Source organism: Notolepis coatsorum, assembly GCF_963971535.1.
Source record: "Notolepis coatsorum genome assembly, chromosome: 18".
NCBI classification, from domain to species: domain Eukaryota; kingdom Metazoa; phylum Chordata; class Actinopteri; order Aulopiformes; family Paralepididae; genus Notolepis; species Notolepis coatsorum.
Window position 1 is genome coordinate 72,369,509 of NC_140182.1, and position 23,848 is coordinate 72,393,356.

Genomic DNA, 23,848 nt, shown 5'->3' on the forward strand with positions numbered 1-23,848 from the left:
TAAATACTAATTCCAACATGGTTTCATGATTCAGTGCCATTTCTGTCCCCGGCTACAGTTGAAAGTGTGGCTAGAATGTGCCTCGTCTTTCATTTGTTCACAGGGAGAACATAATCAGTAAACTGCAGTGATAAGCAGTGCAACTGGTTGTTGTTTTGAGTGGTCAGTCTGTTTCCTTTGTCCCTTCGATCCTTTGTTTTTCGCTATTCATTCCTCCAGTAGGAACATGAAGTTTCTCATAGAATGTTTCGCAAACCTGAGGAATTCCTATATTCCTATGTTTTATATGAATTCAACAACAAAAAGGTGAATTCGAACACTCCTGGTGTGTTGCTGGATTCCGTTGCTCTAAATGGTAAATGGTGCATTTATATAGGCCTAGTGCTTTTACCCAAAGCACTTTACAATTTGCCATACCATTCACTCACATTCACACACCGATGGTGGAGGCGACCATGCAAGGCGCCAACCTACTCATCGGGAGCAGTTAGGGGTTAAGTGTCTTAGTGATCTTGAAAGGCTGTATTGTTCCTGCTCTGGCCGCACCCTGGATGAGTAGCATGGCTGTGCACAGGGCGCCCGCCGGTTCTCATTTTCCATGGATGTGTTCCCACCGTCGGACTGTAGACTGTCTTACCTGTTTTCTTTTTTTTCTATGTCTATTTTATTATTGTATTATTCTATGTCTATTGTATTATTGCACAATCGATGCGGGCATGACCACCCGCATTTCACTGTATGCCCTGGTATGTGACAAATAAACCTCTTGATTCTTGATTCTTGAGACTGTGTAGAGAGTGGGGAGTATCCTCTTCAGGCTTGTGTCCTCGAGCCAGAGCCCAGCAATGTCTTTCAATGTCCACGGTATCGAAAAGATAAATCTCCATCTCGACAAGTATTCTAAGCATAATATACTGAGTCGTACAGGTGATGTAAGTGACATTTCTTTGTTAGAATAAGTGTTAAATAACTCTACATTCTGAGTGTTTGGTCAGTCCCTCCGCTCTGCAGTAAAATTCTTTTTTAAATCTGGCATCCCGTTCACACTTTATCCAATCATATGTGCTTTGCCAGATTTGCTTACTGCACTGGCAGATTATTTTACTTGTTTCCAGCAAATATTTGCTTAAAACTAGTTTTAACTATTTATTATTTTTGTCAGACCATGTTTGCAGTGTGGAGTTATCTCTCCTGTTTGGATAAAGTGGGAACGGGATACCAGAACATGTATTTCCTGTTTACTAGAGAGTGGACTGGGAGACCCACATTCAGTAGAGTGTTACTTGTAGCTAGCTACTGCCCAACACTGCCAGTGATGGGCAAAGTAGCTTCAAAGTAGATAGCTACTTTGCCCATCACTGGCAGTAAGTAGCTTCATCACTGCATTACTGACCAAACACTCTATATCAGTGATGGATGTCAGAATGTAGAGCTATTATTTTAACCCGTAGACATTTTATTCCACAAAAAGGTGTGAAAAGAATCTGCCAACGGAGTCAATATCTTGAAGATTTCGCTTTTATATATATATTTTTATAATCTTTTAAACAAACCCATTTATATCGGAACAAGTGAAATGATCTCACGCCAGTGGGCCGATTCTGTCACTTGTTTTATGAAAATATATATATTTTTAAACTTGACACGGGATGAATTACTTTGGGTGATGCCACTGAGGATTTGTTGCAGCGAGGTGTCAAGGTGAGATCCTCAGCGATTCATCAAAGAAGGCTGGGCGGTGGAAGGAGAACAATGGCGTGGTCTCTCCCAGGACAGCGTCTCTGAAGTTGGGTCGTCTCCAGGCATAAACCACACTGTTTAGAAAGCCTTGCAGGGAGACGGTGACCGCCTGGAACAAAGGAAACACACCAGTGATACAGGCAGCGACTCAACCAACAACGTTTGGATTCTCTTAAAGGGGCACTTCACCAAAAAACAATGCTGATTCATTTTGCACATAATCTGACACATCCTATATTCCTATGTTTTATATGAATTCAACAACAAAAAGGTGAATTCGAACACTCCTGGTGTGTTGCTGGATTCCGTTGCTCTAAATGGTAAATGGTGCATTTATATAGGCCTAGTGCTTTTACCCAAAGCACTTTACAATTTGCCATACCATTCACTCACATTCACACACCGATGGTGGAGGCGACCATGCAAGGCGCCAACCTACTCATCGGGAGCAGTTAGGGGTTAAGTGTCTTAGTGATCTTGAAAGGCTGTATTGTTCCTGCTCTGGCCGCACCCTGGATGAGTAGCATGGCTGTGCACAGCTTTGCACACATTAATTTAGTTTGACAGTTATTGAGAGTAATTAGTTTGAATATGGCCACCATTGATGCCATCAGGGATGTTGAATCCTTTTTTCATTGTACTGTACTTGTGCTGTATAATGACAGTACATTTGAATCTAATCTAAAATAAATCAACATTGTTTTTCGGTGAAGTGCCCTTTTAAAAGTTTGAAATCAGGTACAGTATTGACCATATTCACATGGTGGCCATTTTGGAATCCCACCCTGTTCCCACAAGCATGACTTAAGTGCAAAATGGCCATCGTGTGAATATGGTTAATTTAGATGTTCTGGAAAACCTACCTGCATGATGTAAAGAAAAAAGAAACTCTGCATCTGTTTCATCAGGGTTGACAGAACAACAAGGGTAAGAGCTGTGGAGACAGAGACACAGGACCTCAGTCTGCTGGTGCTTTAGGTGGTGCTTTAGGTGGTTCTTTAGGTGGTGCTTCAAGTGGTGCTTTAGGTGGTGCTTTAGGTGGTTCTTTAAGTGGTGCTTTAGGTGGTGCTTTAGGTGGTTCTTTAGGTGGTGCTTTAAGTGGTGCTTTAGGTGGTGCTTTAAGTGATGCTTTAAGTGGTGCTTTAGGTGGTTCTTTAGGTGGTTCTTTAGGTGGTGCTTTAAGTGGTGCTTTAGGTGGTGCTTTAAGTGATGCTTTAAGTGGTGCTTTAGGTGGTTCTTTAAGTGGTGCTTTAGGTGGTGCTTTAGGTGGTTATTTAAGTGGTGCTTTAAGTGGTGCTTTAGGTGGTTCTTTAAGTGGTGCTTTAGGTGGTGCTTTATGTGGTGCTTTAGGTGGTGCTTTAAGTGGTGCTTTAGGTGGTGCTTTAGGTGGTGCTTTAGGTGGTGCTTTAGGTGGTTCTTTAGGTGGTGCTTTAGGTGAGTCTTTAGGTGGTTCTTTAGGTGGTGCTTTAGGTGGTGCTTTAGGTGGTGCTTTAGGTGGTGCTTTAGGTGGTTATTTAGGTGGTGCTTTAGGTGGTTCTTTAGGTGGTTCTTTAGGTGGTGCTTTAGGTGGTGCTTTAGGTGAGTCTTTAGGTGGTGCTTTAGGTGGTTCTTTAGGTGGTGCTTTAGGTGATTCTTTAGGTGGTTCTTTAGGTGGTGCTTTAGGTGAGTCTTTAGGTGGTGCTTTAGGTGGTTCTTTAGGTGGTGCTTTAGGTGGTGCTTTAGGTGGTGCTTTAGGTGAGTCTTTAGGTGGTGCTTTAGGTGGTTCTTTATGTGGTTCTTTAGGTGGTGCTTTAGGTGAGTCTTTAGGTGGTACTTTAAGTGGTGCTTTAGGTGGTGCTTAAAGCTTTTCCTTTAAGTTTTTTTATTTTTAGGATATGCTCTTAGTCAACCCACATGTTTTTAAGTGTGTATAGCGAGTGTTGAGTTATTCGCCCATCTTTTATAGCCTACTAGCATGACGACCAATGGGGCACTGGACAAAAAAAGCACTGAAATGCAAGAATCTGCGCTCAAATAATTCTAAAGGAGCTTGTGCACTCCTGCTTTTCTGTCTGGTTTGTTTATGGGAATGATTGTTTTCATTGTAGACATACTGTATATTTGTGTGAGTCAATGACTGCGTGACTAAATGAGTGAGTTTGTGACGTCACAGATTATAGAGTAAACAGAAAGTCTACTGCTTCACATTAGAAGCTAAAGCTGAATTGCAAAAGGCTTGGGTGTGTCCATGTGTGTTGTGTGCACTTTGGGGAGCTTGTGTTTGTTTGTACCTGGGATCCAACAGACTAGGATGACCAGGATCATAGAACGTGTCGTGGAGATCACCCTCTTCAGTCTCCTCCTTGAAAGACCGTCTCCCTCCACAGGAAAGAGTCTGTCTTGTTCATATCTCCCGTACCACTTTCCAACCTTATAGTAAATTACCTACAATAACAAACAGAGACATGGATTTCATAGTTACACTTCCAACATGTATGTAAATGTAAAAAAAAAAAATTATGTAATAAACAATTCATATAATAAACATTATTTAGTAAATATATTTCTGCTATTGTGAATTTCAGTTACTTACTGAGCACAACACCAATACAGGTATTACAGCGATGAATAGGAAATATCGGATGAAAGTGTCGTGGTATATCTCCTGTGAAAGAGAAAAAGGTCTTATCCATATTGAAGCTTCTTAAAGACATGTTCTTCTGTGCGCTGTTCATACTATAGTCTACTACACTATATGATAGCATGTACAACAGTGTTTGTCTGAATATACCTGCATATAATGAATGTATGAATGATCATTGCATTTATATAGCACTTTTTTTCTAGACAGACTCAAACAACTTAATCCTTCTATATTTCTTATTTGATTGAAGTTTATTTCAAATATGCAACATAACAAACAAACATCAAGTACATATAGCCTTAAGCCGTTCTAATAATAAATAAAAAGTAACAAAGAACAAACAAAAAGGTCAAATATAATTCTTTATTTTTGTCATTTACATATTTGAAAAGGAGTGGGAAGAAGCATTTACTCTATTTACTCATGAGAACATACTATATTTTATTTACTAATTCATACATTACTAGACTTATATTGAAAATGAACTTAGTTTAACAATACATTTTTTTAATAATACCTTATTAAAATTTGCCAAACTGTATGTTACCCTGTGAAGTTCCTATAGCCATTTTTTAATACATATATACAACTATATACCTACATATGCACATATACACATTTATATATACATACATACACATACATACGGCCAGTTATGACTGTATTTTATTTTAAACTGTTTTATGTTTTGACATATATACTTGTATATACACCTGCATATTGTTACGGTTTCACCTCAACAAACCGCTCTGCCACCGTCACACACCTCTGTGTTTGTCTCACCCTCCCGGTCTGTCCCATACCCTCCCTGCACTTCGGCGCACACTCTATGAGCACGCAATCGGCACAGGTGATAATCATCACGCTGATGGATGGAGACTCCGCACCTGCCTGCTAATCACCACACCACCCTACAAGATACCTGGTTCTGTATCGTAACGGCTCTCGCTCTGCGTCACTCACGCACTGCACCTCGCTTGTGCACGCGCACTGAATACAATTCCACAATGTACCTTTATCCCAATATTCGTCTGACCACACCCCTCATCAGCTTACCTTCGTAAGCAGGTGTGTGGCCACCTACTCGCCTCCTTCTTCGCTTTCACCACAAGGAAGTGCCTTTGGAGAGATCCCCACTTGACGTGTTGCTAGTTGAAGAGAGTTGAGACGTGTTTACATTGTGCTTATTTTTTTCTTCTCTCATAAATATTCAAAAGGAAAATCTAAGTCATAATGTCTACCTCGGAGAGTAGACCCACTCTTCACCAGCGGTTCTCCATTCCCGCCTCTGTCGTGCGCGCTGGTGCGGGGCTGCTGCCACTTTCATGGTTACCAGCCCAGCCCAGGAGACAGCCGATGGGTAGTTTGCCTCTCCGAGGAACCGGTGCATCGGTGCCGCCGCCCCGGCGGTGGCCTGATCCCGACTCTGGTTCCTCTGGTTCGGGGAATCGTCCGTTCGTGAGCGGCCGGTTCCTTTGGTTCCGGAGGATTTGCGACGCAAACTTTTCGCGTCTGCCCGTTCACGTCGCAAGATGGTGTCCTGCAGGCGCGAACGGCCTGGGTTTGGGGAATTGCTGGAGACCAGCGAGGATGCGTCGGTCTCTGCATGCCCGATGGAAACTGAGGATTACATGGAAGAGTCGGACGGATTCTTGTTTGAAGGCCCTGTGGAGGAGCCGAGTATCCCTCCTGTCCAGGTAACACTGGAGGGGGGAGAAATGTCTCCTTGGGGCGCCTTGTTCGAGGATGTCGGGGAACCACCTCGGCCTCATCGGCAGGATGCCCTGCTATCAGCCACATCAGACTGTGGCTCCTCAACCGGTCGAAGCCTGCTGCATGTGAGGGATGCGGGTTCGGTGGAGGAAGGTCAGCAGGGGGAACTGCAGGCTTTGTTCCCCGAGCTCATGGCGGTAGCTGCCGCTGCAAACGGCGTTCCGCTGCCGCAGCCATTGCCTGTTCCTGCCCCCGATGATCTCATAGGTCATCTCTGGCAGCGTCGCCCGGTGAGAGGGGTGGACGTTGTCTACCCATTTTTCCCCTCGGTGGGGCCCTATGTTCGTCGGGGCCAGGTGGTGTCTCACATCATGGGACTTACCCCCGCCTATGTACCGGTTACGCGGGTGGCGGGGTTGGTCAAAGGTATGAGAGAGGGCGTGCCACGGCTTGATAGGCCGATGGCCGCTCTCCTCTGTCCGGATGTGGTGTGGGAGCCGTTATGCAAGCCGGTTCTCCAAGGAAAATCGGCTAGGCGATTGGCATATTGGGGTGACCAGTCATTTATCGCTGGTACACAGTCGCTGGCTGCTGCTTCTAACATCGCGCAGCTGGTTAGATTTGTATCGGGGATAATGATGGGCGGCACGGATCTGACCGAGGTGCAACACGATCAGATCACCCAGTCGGCAGGAGCTGTACTGCATCTTACCCGGGTGCAGGCCATAGCCTCTGGGAAAGTGCGCGCCCTGGCTACCCTGAACCAGCGCCACCTTTGGCTGGAGCAGGCTCGAGTGCCAGAAAGAAGAGAGCCCCTCTTCTGACGGCCAACCTCTCCGATGCTGGACTATTCGGGAAGGCCCTGCAGCTGATGACCTCAACGTGCAGAGAGATGGCAGAGGAGAGATCCGTTCTCCAACCCCATTTTCCGCCTCCCGTCCTTGCCGGTGGAGTCAGAAGGCTTCCACGACGTCGAGCTCCCTCCGCCGTGCCTACCACTGCCTCCGCCGCCACTGCTGGCCCGTCCAAGAAGGCCAGGAGGAGAGACGGTGGTTCTGCTGCCGCCGGCCCATCCACGACCGGAGGAGACGGTAGGGAACGACGAGACCAGCAGCCGATTAACTACCGTCCCTCCGGGGCTTCTCGGGGTGGCAAAACCTGAGCGGCTCGAGGCAGCAGACGCCGCTGAGTGACTTTTCCCCCCTGTGGTCCCCTCTATACCCTCCCCGGCCCTCATGATAATTGTGCCTAAAATAAATAAAAAGTCCCCTTAAAGGGGGACTATATTATTTGGCCAAACAAACTGTGTGTTTCTTCAACAATACATATGATGAGGTTGCGAAATGTGAATCTGCATTGTTTACATTGAGGGATGAGTTACGTTCGTGTTATGAGATCAAGCAAGGTCTGCAAGCATACACTCAGTCATAGAAAGGTTCTATCTTAGCCTGACGCTCCACATGCAGGTAGAAGCTGGTTGTATGATCTGTTGCTTAAGCAAAGTAATGTTGATCCACAACACTGTTGTGTTGGTTGCAGTAATACTCATATACACACGTTCCGGGTTGTCCTGACACGGCTCCTATTACAAACAGGAGTCGTGTGCAGGGTTTCCCCCGTCATAGCATATACGTTGCTATGACGACGGCTTCCGTGAGTTAGATCTTTACGTAAGGTCTGTGGTGTTAAAGTGTCGGGTTAGAGCGTAGGACTTACGGGTCTGCTACGCTCGATTTTTTGTGTACACTTGAGTCAGTTGGTCACGTGACTCACAGTTGACATGTCTTTTTCATACTACGACTCATGTGGGAAGGCTTTCTGGGGAATTTCGGTCTAAACCCTCTAAGTAAGGGGTGACTAGATGTAAAAATGTAAACAGTTTTTACTCCCGGCTGTGCAGCTTGGGTTTATGTTGTTGATGCTTCTTTCTTTGTTATTAAAGAGAGTTGGGGTTAGGAAGCATCGCACCCCTCTTGTCGTTCCCCTGGGCGCCTTGGGGATTCAATGAAAGGTCTAAATAGCCTGTTATTGATGTGGATATGCCCCACGCACACATAGTGCTAGCTCGGGGTGTTCTGTTGAACATCAAGCAACTGACTGGCGCGCCTTGGTTGCTTGGGGTTGAAACAGCGTTTTTATAAAGCAACTGGGATGGGTTTTTTTCCTCTTCCGACGACCTATGTTGGTTGTCGACGGATTCTCGTTCATATCGGGGGATGATGACGGAATGGATCTGAACATACGTAGAAGGGTCTCACGCCCTGGGGGTGGGCCACCAGGCGCGGTTCGCACTGAACGTCTGGGTGGCGCCTTCTTTTCATGTTTAAGATCAACACGCATATCTGCCCCTTCTCCTGGAGTTGGCATGTCGGCGTGGTTAGGGCACGGGACTGGTTCTGGTCATGCTGGTCCAGGTCAGTTAACCCGTTGTCCGCCGGGGATGCAGATCTGCTGTTCTGGTACCCTGAGGGACTTGGGCTTTTTTCCAGGGGGAGAAATGCCAGGTCGGTCCGGGTGTCACAGGGTTGGGCGCTATAGAGACCCTTGTGGGTACATAGTACTCTGCACTGTCGTAATGGCTTACGGCCGTGCCAACCTGTACACGCCCGATCTCGTCAGATCTCGGCCGCTACGCAGGTTGGTCTTGGTTAGTACTTGGTTGGGAGACCTCCTGGGAATACCGAGTACGGGGTGCTTGGGGCTGGTTCTCCATTCCTTTCGCTCTTCTCTTACGCATGGCGAAGAGGGGCCTGTTGGGGTGGTCTTTGACCTCCTCGGGGGACCCTGTGCTCCCCGTATCGCCGGGCCCGGTCCGAAGTAATGTTTCGTCGACCCGTAGGCCTGGGATAACCCTGTTGGAAACTAAAACACTTGTACTGCGGTAGTGCCCGCAGGTACGTTTTGGAGTTTTTTCTTGAGGGGTTATGGGACCAACCACCGCATAGGGTAACGTCTGGGTGGTTGGTTCTCTGGTGTGTTGGTGCAGTGTCAACTCCCGGGTTGCCCGGTTGAGTGTGCCCCTGCACGTTCATGACGTCTGCCAATCGTGTCAGCCTTCGCTGCCTCATTGAGGGAGGCTTTGTCATGGTGGTCAACAATGCCAGCATACGCCCCTTCCGCCGGGGCGGCTGTTTCAGCTGACCCCTCTGGCGCCTGTCTCGTCCGCAGTACTCCAGGCTCGGGTTACAGCCTGTTGCCTGGTTTTTCCCCGGTGCGCTGCCTGCTTCCGTGGTAAGCCTTTGGTTCTTACGGCCATGCTGGCTGCCTGTCCTGCAGGGTCGGTGTGCCAGGCGGTGTGCTATTGGGGGGACAGGGCCCACTCTTGTGAGGGGCCTTTGTCCGAATACGCTGGCGATGTGGGGGCGGGGTCACTAGGTGACCACCTGGTGGGGTCTTGATACTGGCATCATGGACTTCTCCGGGCCCCCGTTTCCAGGGGGTCCAGTTCCTTTGGTGGGTCTGGGTCTTCCTTCGCGCTCCGCTGCTATGGCCTTGCCACGGGGTTGGGTTTGCTCTTGACCCCGTGATTTCTGGGGGCAGTAACGAGGTCGTTCCTTCCATTCGTTCCCGGGTGGCATGCGGGTTGTGCGTGTGGGTAGTCGTGGGGTCAGGCCACGGTCTGCTCACCCTGTGCGTTGAGTTGCTTGAGTGCCTCTTCGCACGGTCGGGTCCGTCGCTCTCCCGTTCGGGGGGGCTCGGTCCTCCCTGATCTGATGGTTGTGGGGGGCCTCAGCGGGGTGTATTTGTCGGCCGATGGCTCTCGCTCGGCCTCCCTTGTGCGTGAGTGACGCCGAGCGAGAGCCGTTACGATACAGAACGTTAGGTTATGACTATAACCAAGTTCTGTTAGTAATGGTGACGCTCGGCGTCCGACGCCGCTGCAGCCCTTGATCTCACCTTGTGGTGAAAGCTTGGGAAGGAGGCGAGTAGGTGGCCACACACCTGCTTATGAAGGTAAGCTGATGAGGGGTGTGGTCAGACGAATATTGGGATAAAGGTATTTTATTCAGTGCGCGTGCACAAGCGAGGTGCAGTGCGTGAGTGACGCTGAGCGTCACCATTACTAACAGAACTTGGTTATAGTCATAACCTAACGATCTCCATGCATCAGTGTCAGATCTTCGTAATCCTTTTACATATCTGTAGATTCTATATCTATTTGTACATATCCCTTACCTACTCTTACTAGTTTACGCTGCTGGCCAGTATTGACTACTACCATAGTGTCTTTATATCTGTATCACTGTACATATTATATTACAATTTAGCACTACACTCCATAGTACTCATTTATATATTTTAACCCCAGTTTAATCACCTGTACATTGTATATTACTATTGCACTTAGATTTGCACTCTACGGTTGGACAGTTTCATTGATAAACACGCATTACTTATAGACAGTCAATATGGATTTAGATCAAATCATTCAACTTCATTGGCACTAATGGACCTAGTAGAAGAACTGACAAGCATAATTGATAATAAAAAGTTTGCAATAGGGGTCTTCATAGATCTTAAGAAGGCTTTTGACACTATCAATCATGATATTCTGATACTAAAATTGGAAAGGTATGGGATCAGAGGAGTAGGGCTCAAATGGTTAAAAAGTTACATAGAACAAAGACAACAGTTTGTGCAGTTGGGGGAGTACAGGTCCACTCATTCAAACATTACCTGTGGTGTGCCACAAGGGTCAATTCTGGGCCCTAAACTATTCATACTGTACATAAATGATATAAGTAATGCATCTAAAATATTGAAACATTACATTTTTGCAGACGATACAAATGTCTTCTGTGAGGGAGAGAACCTCCAAAGGCTGTTAAAGACTGTTGCAGCTGAGCTATCGAAGTTGAAAGTGTGGTTTGATGCAAATAAATTATCATTAAATATAAATAAAACCAAATTCATGATATTTGGTAAACGTGATATACAAGAAAACACACCGGTTGAACTAATCATTGATATAGTATGGAAACATAGGTCCACCTGCATAGGGTGAATTTCTTTTCACCACCTGTTTTTTTCTTAATCCTCGAAGTGTCTATTTTAAGATTCTGCCAGGTAACAGGTTGAAATAATGTCCCATGGGGTTTATTTTTAACCCTTTATTACACCTATCCTGAACCAAAACCTGAAAAAGAAGAAAAAGAAAACAGCATAACTTTTGAAGTTAACAACATATAGAGACAAATTAAAACATTTCCCCAAACAAGTTTGACCCAAGGAATTCAGTACAATTGTTATTTTTAAGATTCAAACACATCTTGGTTAAATTTCAGGACAGAAAAAGCTAAGAAAACGCTGAAAAAACGTATATCACATCTCTATTTTCCCTTTTTACTAAAATGTAGTGCATTGGACGAGATCGATTTAGGTTAATATTGGAAATAATATTGTAATAAAGATTCCATGCCGTTATGCCTTAAATATTGTAGATTCTGTGTAAACATGGCCAAAAGTGGAAGATGAATGTGAAAAGACTAATTTGTCCTACATAGACAAAAATGAACACATTTTCCTATACAATTTGAAATCCAGTGAAATATGTTTTGTTAAGGTTCAAACAAAGTAATATTACAGTACATCTTCTCTGTTGGCACAACATTCAAACCTAAACTACTAATCATCATCATGATCCTTGCCAAAGAGATTGTCAAAGTCTATCTCTCCAATCTCCATCTCTTCCTCCTCCTCATCACACTCGTATTCTCCATCCTCCTAATCCACGTTACGTTTTGCATAATCTGCCTCGTGCCAACGACGAGATTAGTCATCCTAACTCGCCATGCGTTGAGTGCCAATGACGAGTTCTCTTCTTTTAATCATTATTTATTTATTTTTATTTTTTTTGTATCTCTCTTTCTCTGAATTCTCTCTGTTTTCTCCCCGTCCCAATTTAGTCGTTGTGCCAATTCCCCCCCTCCCCTACCTGGTTGTTGTGCGCATGTTCTCCTACTGGTCGGTACAAGGGAACCCTGAAGTATCCGCACGCTTCCTCCGACATGTGCGGCGACAGCCAGTGGCTCTCTTCTCACCTGGCAGCGAGGGCTCTCATTGGTGAAGTGTAACGCGTGGGAGGTCACACTGCCTTCCTCAAGTCCTGCCTCCGCTGAGCAAGCGCCCAGACCTGACCTGTAGGCATCGCTGTCCACAACGCCAGTTTCCCACCCACGGCTTCCCTCCCCCTAACCCAGCCAAACGAGTTAGTATAGCGATCAGCCCAAGCCAAGGCAATGCTGACTCCGGGAGTCGAGACCGCATTCTCTTGCATTAGTGACGAGCGCAATCTCCGCTACGCTACCTGACCGCTCGTTATTTCTTTTTATTAGCGATATCCATTCATTTTTCATCCATCCAGCCTGATTGGACTGACTCATTGTGAATGGGTCTGAGCTCGAAAAGGGCAAATACTGCCGCCTATCGTCTCCCGGATGGTAATGCACATCATTGGATTGGATTGGGTGGCCATGTGCATCAGAAAAAAAGTCCAGTCCGGGGTTTTCCCATCTCTGGCAAGCAGTATCGTGTTACCAGATTGACTGAGGACCCTCAGAGCAGCGTCGATTATGTGTTTTTTCTTTTTGCAGAACATCTGATGTGAGGTAAGGACTCTATTTTACCAGTATTGGGTTAATCAGATGGTTTTTTCTCAGCCATCGCAGCGTGTCCGTGTGTGTGTGTGTGCATGTATGACGTTAGCGCTGACCAGGTCATGGATAATAGATTTTTCAGCCCGCTTCTCTAGCGTGCATAAGTACACATATACTATTTATAATCTAGCGTTTATTTGAAAACGATTCATAAATCAGCCGAAAAATTACAACGTGTTTTGTGTATTCCACTAAAGAGCTATTATTGCGGAATTTCTGGGGAATTACTAGAACTCTCCAAAACTATACTCGTATTCAAAACGGTATAAAACGGAAATGTACCAATGAAACAATCCGTTTCATACATGTTGACTGCAAGCAAGTCATTGATAAGCGAGGGGTGTTCTGTTTCGTTAAGGGGCTCTGCTTGGCATCACCTACTGCACTCCCTCGCGTACGTGCACGCGTACTGAATAACATTCCACAAATATACCTTTAATACCAGTATTAGTCTGACCACACCCCTCATCAGCTTACCTTCATAAGCAGGTGTGTGGTCACCTGCTCTCCTCCTTTCTCGCTTTCACCACAAGGAAGTGCCTTCGGTAGTACCCCACTTGACGTGTTTGTTAGTTGAAAAGAGTTGTGACTGGTTTACATTGTGCTTAATCTTTTCTTCTCTCACTTTGTTGTATAAGAAAAGGTTGGGTCATAATGTATTCCGCAGAGAGTAGACCCGCTAGACCTACTCTTCACCACCGGTTCTCCATTCCCGCCTCCGTCGTGCGCTTCGGTGCTGGGCTGTTGCCACTCTCGTGGTTGCCGACCCAGCCCGGGAGACTGCCGGTGGATAGTTTTCCTCACCGACGAGCCGAGGGTTCGGTGCCGTCGCTCCGGCGATGGCCTGATCTCGACTCTGGTTCCTCTGGTTCTGGGGAATCGCCCGTTGATGAACGGGGGATTGTTTTGGAGCCGGAGGATTTGCGTCGAAAACTTTTTGCGTCTGCTCGCTCGCGTCGCAAGATGGTGGCGTGCAGACGCGAACGGCCTGGTTTTGGGGAATTGCTGGAGACCAGCGAGGATGCGTCCGACTCTGGATTTCTGATGGAAACTGAGGACTTCATGGAGGAGGCGGACGGATTCTTGTATGATGGTCCCGTGGAGGAGAGTATCCCTCCTCCGGAGACCCCGGAGGGGGGAGAAATGGCTCCATGGGGCGCCTTGTTCGAGGATGTCGAGGAACCACCTTGGCCTCATCAGCAGGATGCCCTACTGTCGGCCGCATCGGATTGTGGCTCCTTGACCAGTCGCAGCCTGCTGTATGCGAGGGATGCGGGGTCGGTGGAGGAAGGTTCGCAGGGGGAACTGCGGGCCTTGTTTCCCGAGCTCATGGCGGTAGCCGCCACCGCAAACGGTGTGCCGCTGCCGCTGCCATTGCCTGCACCTGTCCCTGATGACCTCATAGGCCATCCCTGGCAGCGTCCCCCAGTGAGAGGGGTGGACGTTGTCTACCCATTTTTCCCATCGATGGGGGCCTATGTTCGTCGGGGTCAGGCGGTGTCCAACATCATGGGACTAACTCCCGCCTACGTACCAGTTACGCGGGTGTCGGGGTTAGTCAAAGGTATGGGGGAGGGCGTGCCTCGGCTTGACAATCCGATGGCCGCGCTCCTCTGTCCGGATATGGTGTGGGAACCCCTATGCAAGCCGGTCCTCCAGGGGAAGTCAACTAGGCGATTGGCTTATTGGGGTGACCAGTCATTCATCGCTGGTACACAATCGCTGGCTGCGGCGTCTAACATCGCCCACCTGGCTAGATTTGTATTGGGGATAATGACGGGCGGCACGGATCTGAACGAGGTAAAATGCGATCAGATCACCCAGGCTGCGGGAGCTGTCCTGCACCTTTCCCAGGTGCTGGCCATAGCCATGGGGAAAGTGCGCGCCCTGGCCACCCTGGGCCAGCGTCACCTTTGGCTGGAGCAGGCCCGTGTGCCAGAGAAGAAGAGAGCCCCTCTTCTGACGGCCGCCCTCTCCGACGCTGACCTGTTCGGGAAGGCCCTGCAATTGATGACCTCAACATGCAGAGAAATGGCAGAGGAGAGATCCGTCCTTCAACCCCATTTTCCGCCTCCCGTCCTTGCCTGTGGGGGCAGAAGGCTTCCGCGACGTCGATCTGTCTCCGCCGCCGCTACCACTGCCTCCGCCGCCGCTGCTGGCCCTGCCAAGAGGGCCAGGGGACGAAACAGCGCTTCGGCCACCGCCGGCCCATCCCAGACCGGAGGAGACGGTAGGGAACGTCGTGTCCAGCAGACTGTAACCTACCGTCCCTCCGGGGCTCCCCGGGGTGGCAAGACTCGAGCGGCGCGAGGTGGCAGACGCCGTTAGGAGTGACTTTTCCCCCTCTGTGTCCCCTCCCCTACAGCCTTCCCGGCCCCTCTGTGATGTTGTGCCTTACACTTTATTAGTTTTAATAAAAAAAGTTCCCCGACATAAGGGGGACTGTGTTTGGCCGAACAAACTGTGTGTTTCTTCATACAAATCATATGGTGGGGTTGTGTATATATGAATCTACCCTGTTACGTTGGGGGGTGAGTTGTGTTGTGTTACGAGGTTAAGCAAGGTCTGCAACTTACACTCGGTAATAGGTTCTATTTAGCTTGATGCTCCACATGCAATTAGAACTGGTGTTATTCCATTGCTTTAACTAAGTATATGTGTTTTCACAATGCTGTGTTGTTAGTTGCAGTAATGCTCGTACGCACACTTTTCACGGCCTAGCCGTTACTCTCGTTCGGCGTTCTTTCCTATGTATGACATAGGCAACGGGTATGGGATTCACGCACAGGCGACTTGTGTTTTGTTGTAAACCCTTTTACACTTTTTGTGGGTAGCAGGCATTGTATTAGCTTATGCTATGCATTGCTTTCTACCGGAGGTTTTTCAAGATGGCTACGGTTGTGTTTCTGTGTGTAGGGACACAGGGTGTGTTTTCGGGAGGGGGTGTCGAATAAACCCCTCCTTTTTCCCACTTGATTGGTTTAGGGGATTTTTGATCTTTTCTGCTGAGCCAGTCAGGGCCAAGCCAGTGCTTGACAGGGGGGGGGGGGGAGGGGTATTCTACCGACTCCTGTTATGACAGGATCCGGTGGGTTTTTTCCCCGCCCGTTGTAGCGTTGTTGCTATGGCGACGCCTTCCATGAGCTGGTGTCTTAAAGATGTCGAGGTTGGGCGCAGGGCTTACAGGCCTGCTGCGCCCGGTTTATGTGTCAAACTTGAGTCTATTGGTCACGTGTCTCACAGTTTACATATCTTTTTTCTTGACCGTAGTCTCATGTGGGAAGGTGTTTCTGGGAGAGTCTGGTCTTACACTCTGATTAAAAGGAGTGACTGGATTAAAATCATGTGAAAAACAGGGTTTTTACTCCCAGCTGTGCAGTTGGGTCATACGGGTGATGCCTTTTCTTTATTTTTATAAAGAGTTGAATGTGTCTTGATGGATTGGAAATGAGGGTCCCTGATGGAAACAAGACTAACGTCTTTCTCAGGTCTGCCTCCCCTTATCTTTTTGTGTGTATTCCTGTACTGCAGTTTGTTGGGTAAATTTTTTCATTCATTCATTCATGGAGTTGATTGCATCTCGCCCCTCTTGTCGTTTCCCTGGGCGTCTTGGGGATTCAATATGGTGGTCTAAACGGCCTATTGTTGATGTGGGTATGTCCAAACGCACACATAGTGCTGGCTCAGGATGTGCTTTTGGGCCATTTGCTGACTGGCGCGCCTTGTTTGCTTGGGTGAAACAGCGTTTTTATGGAGCAATTGGGATGGGGGTTTTTCCTCTTCCGACATCCTGTGTGTTGTCGATGGGTTCCCGTTCATGTCAGGGGATGATGACGGAATGGGTCTGGACATATGGGGAAGGGTCTCACGCCCTAGGGGTGGGCCACCGGACGCGGTTCATACCGACACGTCTGGGTGGCGCCTTCTTTTTTGTGTTGGGATCAAACGCGCATATCTGCCCCTTCTCCTGGGGTTGGCAGGTCGGCGTGATTAGGGCACGGGACTGGTTCTGGTCGCGCTGGTCCAGATCAGTTGCACCCGTTGTCCACTGGGGATGCAGATCTGCTGTTCTGGTACCCTGAGGGACTTGGGGTTTTTTCAGGGGGAAAAATGCTAGGTCGATCCGGGTGTCACAGGGTTGAGCGTTATGGGACCCTTGTTGGGTGCGTTGTATTCTGCACTGTCGTAATGGCTTACGGCCGTGCCGACCTGTACGCGTCCGATCTCGTCGGATCTCGGCCGCTGTACGGGTTGGTCTTGGTTGGTACTTGGTTGGGTGACCTCCTGGGAATACCGAGTGCGGGGTGCTGGGGCTGGTCTTCCATTTTTACGCTCTTCTCTTGCGTTTTGGCGCTGAGGAGCCTGTTGGGTGGTTTTAACCTCCTCGGGGACCCTGTGCTCCCCGTATCACCGGGCCCGGTCCGGGGTGATGCTCGTTGACCCGTAGGCCCGGGATAGCCCTGTTGGGAACCGGAACGCGGGCTGTGGCGGTGCCGCAGGTGTGTTTCGGGGTTTCTTTCCTGAGGGGTTATGGGACCAACCATTGCATGGGGTGATGCCTGGGTGGTTGGTTCTCTGGTGTGTTGCTGCAGTGTCAACTCCCGGTTCTCCGGTTGAGGGTGCCCCTGCACGTTCATGACGTCTGCCGATCGTATGGGCTTTTTCTGTGGGCAGCTGTCAGGGGCCGAGTGGTCTACGGATCCCACTTCTGACGTGCTGTTTGAAAGCTTGGTTATGCGACAACGCCAGCTTACGCCCCTTCCGCCGGAGCGGCTGTTCAGCTGTCCTTTCTGGCGCCTGCCTCGTCCGCAGTTTCCAGGCTTGGGTTGACAGCCTGTTGCCTGGTCTTTTTCCCCGGTGCACTGCCTGCTTCCGTTGGTTAACTCTTGTGTGTTATGACCATGCTGTCTGTCTGTTGCAGGGCTTGTGTTCCAGGCGGTGTGCTGTTGGGGAGGACAGGGCCCGCTCGGCTGAGGGGCCTTTTGTCCGAATACGCTGGCGATGTGGGGGGCGGGGTCACTAGGTGCCCCCCTGGTGGGGTCTTGATGCTGGCATCATGGACTTCTCCGGGCCCCCATTCCAGGGAGTCCAGTCCTTTTGGTGGGTCTGGGTCTTCCTTCGCGCTCCGCTGCTACGGCCTTGCCACGGGGTTGGGTTTGCCCTTGACCCCGTGATTCTGGGGGCAGTGACGAGGTTGTTCCTACGTTCGTTCCCGGGTGGCATGCGGGTTGTGCGTGGGTGTAGTCGTGGGGTCAAGCCACGGTCTGCTCACCCTGTGCGTTGGGTTGCTTGAGTGCCTCTTCGCACGGTCGGGTCCGTCGCCCTCCCGTGAGGCCCCTAATAGGGGGGAGGCCCTCCATTAGGGGGGGTCGGGGGGGCTCGGCCCTCCCTGTTCTGATGGTTGTGGGGGGCTGTCAGCGGGGTGTATTTGTCAGCCAGCGGCTCCGCTTGGCCTCCCTTGTGCAGTAGGTGATGCCAAGCAGAGCCCCTTAACGAAACAGAACGTTAGGTTATGGCTATAACCAAGTTCTGTTAGTTAGGGGCGACAGTTGGCATCAGACGGCCGCTGCAGCCCTTGACCTCACCTTGTGGTGAAAGCTTGGGAAGGAGGAGAGCAGGTGACCACACACCTGCTTATGAAGGTAAGCTGATGAGGGGTGTGGTCAGACTAATACTGGTATTAAAGGTATATTTGTGGAATGTTATTCAGTACGCGTGCACGTACGCGAGGGAGTGCAGTAGGTGATGCCAAGCGTCGCCCCTAACTAACAGAACTTGGTTATAGCCATAACCTAACGTTTTAGACCCATAGCCATAATTTAAGATATAGTTTAAGCCTTCGCAAATTTCCCCGACCTCCCATTGACTTCAGCGCTGGCACGGAATGGCCATATATGGTCAAAGGGGCGTGGCACTCAATGTGTTAACACTTTCGTGGCCAACCACATATGTGTCACCTCACAGCGCTTTATGCCAGATCTCTACATTTTCATTTTTCAGATTATTCCAGATTGCTAAAGTACAGAATCTAAGCTTTCAAATGATGTGTCATATGTTGACATCTGAGAATGTTTTGAACACGATGTGCCCAATTATAACTTCTAAAACTGGCTGTGTTCTAGATTACCAAAGAGGTGAAAAGGTGTCTCAAAGGAAGGCAACTTTTCACACTTCAGACAGTTTCAACTGGGCGTCAACAAACCCCCCTCCAGCAACGCCCCTCACCTGAATAACATTAACATAATTAAGTGCTGCTGAATCAGAGTTCTCTCTCCTCAGGACCCCTGTCTCTCCAGGACCCCCTATCTGGACTGTATAGGACTGTGAAGCTATGTACCCCCCCCCCCCCCCCATGCTGCTTTGACACCAGAATTATTGTTAAATCTATGTCACAACGAGAAAAAGCAACAAAGTCCTCACTCAGTGGCATGGGCCTAATGTTATGTAGCTCTGCAAGCTGCTTACACACTGCTTATCATATCACTCCTAGCTACACATACGCACGGTCCTCATGTCATGAGGTGATGAGCATCTTAAACTATCTGGACTCAGTGGTTAAGAGGTGATGCAGCATCTTAAACTAGCTGGACTCAGTGGTTAAGAGGTGATGCAGCATCTTAAACTAGCTGGACTCAGTGGCTAAGCGGTGATGCAGCATCTTAAACTACACACACACACACACACAGTGCTCATATCCCTCCTAGTTACACACACACACAGTGCTCATATCCCTCCTAGTTACACACACACACACACACAGTTCTCATATCCCTCCTAGCCACCACAACCTAATGTTATGTAGCTCTCCACCTTGCTATCTGATGCTCATCACCTCTCTTAGACACTGATGTAGCAGTACTGTCTACCTGTATGTCATGTATGTCAATGTTATGATGAATTGAAAATGGGGGACCCTGATGTAAACAAGACGAAAGTCTTTCTCTGGTCTGCATCCCCTTAACAATTGTGTGTATTGAGCTGTATTGTACTGTACCCATTCTGCAATCTGTGCTGAGATTATAAACTTGTTGTTGTTACACACACACACACACACATGGACCCTGCATCCATACACTTTCGTCTTGTTTACAGCTCTCCACCTTGCTATCTGATGCTCATCACCTCTCTTAGACACTGATGTAGCAGTACTGTCTACCTGTATGTCATGTATGTCAATGTTATGATGAATTGAAAATGGGGGACCCTGATGTAAACAAGACGAAAGTCTTTCTCTGGTCTGCATCCCCTTAACAATTGTGTGTATTGAGCTGTATTGTACTGTACCCATTCTGCAATCTGTGCTGAGATTATAAACTTGTTGTTATTACACACACACACACACACATGGACCCTGCATCCATACACTTTCGTCTTGTTTACAGCTCTCCACCTTGCTATCTGATGCTCATCACCTCTCTTAGACACTGATGTAGCAGTACTGTCTACCTGTATGTCATGTATGTCAATGTTATGATGAATTGAAAATGGGGGACCCTGATGTAAACAAGACGAAAGTCTTTCTCTGGTCTGCATCCCCTTAACAATTGTGTGTATTGAGCTGTATTGTACTGTACCCATTCTGCAATCTGTGCTGAGATTATAAACTTGTTGTTGTTACACACACACACACACACATGGACCCTGCATCCATACACTTTCGTCTTGTTTACAGCTCTCCACCTTGCTATCTGATGCTCATCACCTCTCTTAGACACTGATGTAGCAGTACTGTCTACCTGTATGTCATGTATGTCAATGTTATGATGAATTGAAAATGGGGGACCCTGATGTAAACAAGACGAAAGTCTTTCTCTGGTCTGCATCCCCTTAACAATTGTGTGTATTGAGCTGTATTGTACTGTACCCATTCTGCAATCTGTGCTGAGATTATAAACTTGTTGTTATTACACACACACACACACACACACACACACACACACACACACACACACATGGACCCTGCATCCATACACTTTCGTCTTGTTTACAGCTCTCCACCTTGCTATCTGATGCTCATCACCTCTCTTAGACACTGATGTAGCAGTACTGTCTACCTGTATGTCATGTATGTCAATGTTATGATGAATTGAAAATGGGGGACCCTGATGTAAACAAGACGAAAGTCTTTCTCTGGTTTGCATCCCCTTAACAATTGTGTGTATTGAGCTGTATTGTACTGTACCCATTCTGCAATCTGTGCTGAGATTATAAACTTGTTGTTGTTACACACACACACACACACATGGACCCTGCATCCATACACTTTCGTCTTGTTTACAGCTCTCCACCTTGCTATCTGATGCTCATCACCTCTCTTAGACACTGATGTAGCAGTACTGTCTACCTGTATGTCATGTATGTCAATGTTATGATGAATTGAAAATGGGGGACCCTGATGTAAACAAGACGAAAGTCTTTCTCTGGTCTGCATCCCCTTAACAATTGTGTGTATTGAGCTGTATTGTACTGTACCCATTCTGCAATCTGTGCTGAGATTATAAACTTGTTGTTATTACACACACACACACACACATGGACCCTGCATCCATACACTTTCGTCTTGTTTACAGCTCTCCACCTTGCTATCTGATGCTCATCACCTCTCTTAGACACTGATGTAGCAGTACTGTCTACCTGTATGTCATGTATGTCAATGTTATGATGAATTGAAAATGGGGGACCCTGATGTAAACAAGACGAAAGTCTTTCTCTGGTCTGCATCCCCTTAACAATTGTGTGTATTGAGCTGTATTGTACTGTACCCATTCTGCAATCTGTGCTGAGATTATAAACTTGTTGTTATTACACACACACACACACACACACACACACACACACACACATGGACCCTGCATCCATACACTTTCGTCTTGTTTACAGCTCTCCACCTTGCTATCTGATGCTCATCACCTCTCTTAGACACTGATGTAGCAGTACTGTCTACCTGTATGTCATGTATGTCAATGTTATGATGAATTGAAAATGGGGGACCCTGATGTAAACAAGACGAAAGTCTTTCTCTGGTTTGCATCCCCTTAACAATTGTGTGTATTGAGCTGTATTGTACTGTACCCATTCTGCAATCTGTGCTGAGATTATAAACTTGTTGTTGTTACACACACACACACACACATGGACCCTGCATCCATACACTTTCGTCTTGTTTACAGCTCTCCACCTTGCTATCTGATGCTCATCACCTCTCTTAGACACTGATGTAGCAGTACTGTCTACCTGTATGTCATGTATGTCAATGTTATGATGAATTGAAAATGGGGGACCCTGATGTAAACAAGACGAAAGTCTTTCTCTGGTCTGCATCCCCTTAACAATTGTGTGTATTGAGCTGTATTGTACTGTACCCATTCTGCAATCTGTGCTGAGATTATAAACTTGTTGTTGTTACACACACACACACACACACATGGACCCTGCATCCATACACTTTCGTCTTGTTTACAGCTCTCCACCTTGCTATCTGAAACAATAGCTATCAATATAACGTTAGCAACTTTAACTTGCTAGCTAGCTAACGCTAACGTTAATGTAATAAACGTGACATGGTTGGACTTGTGGTCGGCAGAAAAACTTGGTGTAGTTTTATCAAAGATGCGGAATTGTAAACATGCTACTGTAAACATAAACAAACATTCTTAAACTTACCCATGCAGACGCATCTCGACCGATCTCAGTTAATTCCGTTGAATAGCGCGGTGTTTTCACCGGTGCAGAGACTGAATCAACTGGTTTAACAAAGTTCCTGTACTCGTTCATTAGATCCAATGCATTCATCTCTTTCTGATCCAGAGTGCTAGTGTAACGGAGGTACCGCAGTATATCCACAGTCACGGGTACAAGTAGTGACGTGGCTGTGGATGGTAAGCGGTACTGCAAGTAAACTCACTCCCCAGAGGCATCCAGACCCGGAAGCAAGCAGTGAATTCACTTCTTGCTTAGTGGTCTGTGATGCCGCCCGCAACGCGGGCGTCCGGGGTTCAACTCCCACTCAGGGCGATCCCTTAACAGGGGTCGAATCGACTTAACACAACGCAGACAAGATCACACCGGCTACACGTGGTGCCGTTAGACCCGGATGCCCTGGGTGGTGTGAGTTTAGTGGGGTGAGTGTAACGGAGGTACCGCAGTATATCCACAGTCACGGGTACAAGTAGTGACGTGGCTGTGGATGGTAAGCGGTACTGCAAGTAAACTCACTCCCCAGAGGCATCCAGACCCGGAAGCAAGCAGTGAATTCACTTCTTGCTTAGTGGTCTGTGATGCCGCCCGCAACGCGGGCGTCCGGGGTTCAACTCCCACTCAGGGCGATCCCTTAACAGGGGTCGAATCGACTTAACACAACGCCGTCAGAGAGTACACCCAACTACACCGGTCACACTAATCCCATTGAAAGTGTAAACAGCCAGTGCGTCGCTTCAAACACTCCCCCAATGTAAATCTCTGCGGGCTGCAGGCTAGGTTTGATTCACATGCAAATACAGTAATTACGCCCCCGTTTCATTGAAATAAAGTCCGTGAACAACCTAAATTTAAACACAGGTTTGACACTATTTTAGATATTCTAACTGTTCGTTTTTATAGTAAACAAGTACTTATACATTCAATTTATAATAATGTGAAGAAAAGAAAAAAACACATAAAAAAAAAAGAGAAAACTCTAGAAGGTCTAGCCGAGAAAGGGGCGGGCCGAGTTGTGGTCGCAAGCGCTGGTAGGTGACACATATATATACGTTATTGGGCACCAACGGTTAACGGCCAGAAACATATATATGCGTTTTTAGATCGTTTTCCCTTTTTTTCGATTTTAATATCCTATTCAATGTCAGGGACCTGTATGTTGCCTGTAAAAGGCATACTGGGACTGGGACAGTACCGGCCGCGTGTTGCTTTTTAACAGCGGAGCAGTGCAAGAATGTGACAATTTGACCATGTGACCGCGGCAACGCGGGAGAGCGGCAGTGCGGAAATAGGCTGTCTCTAAGACAAACTATAACCTTAACCAGCTCCTTAACAGCGCCTAAACTTAACCGTTCTAACCTTAACCAACTCCGAAACAATGCCTAACCTTAACCTTAACCTTAACCATGCCTAACCTTAA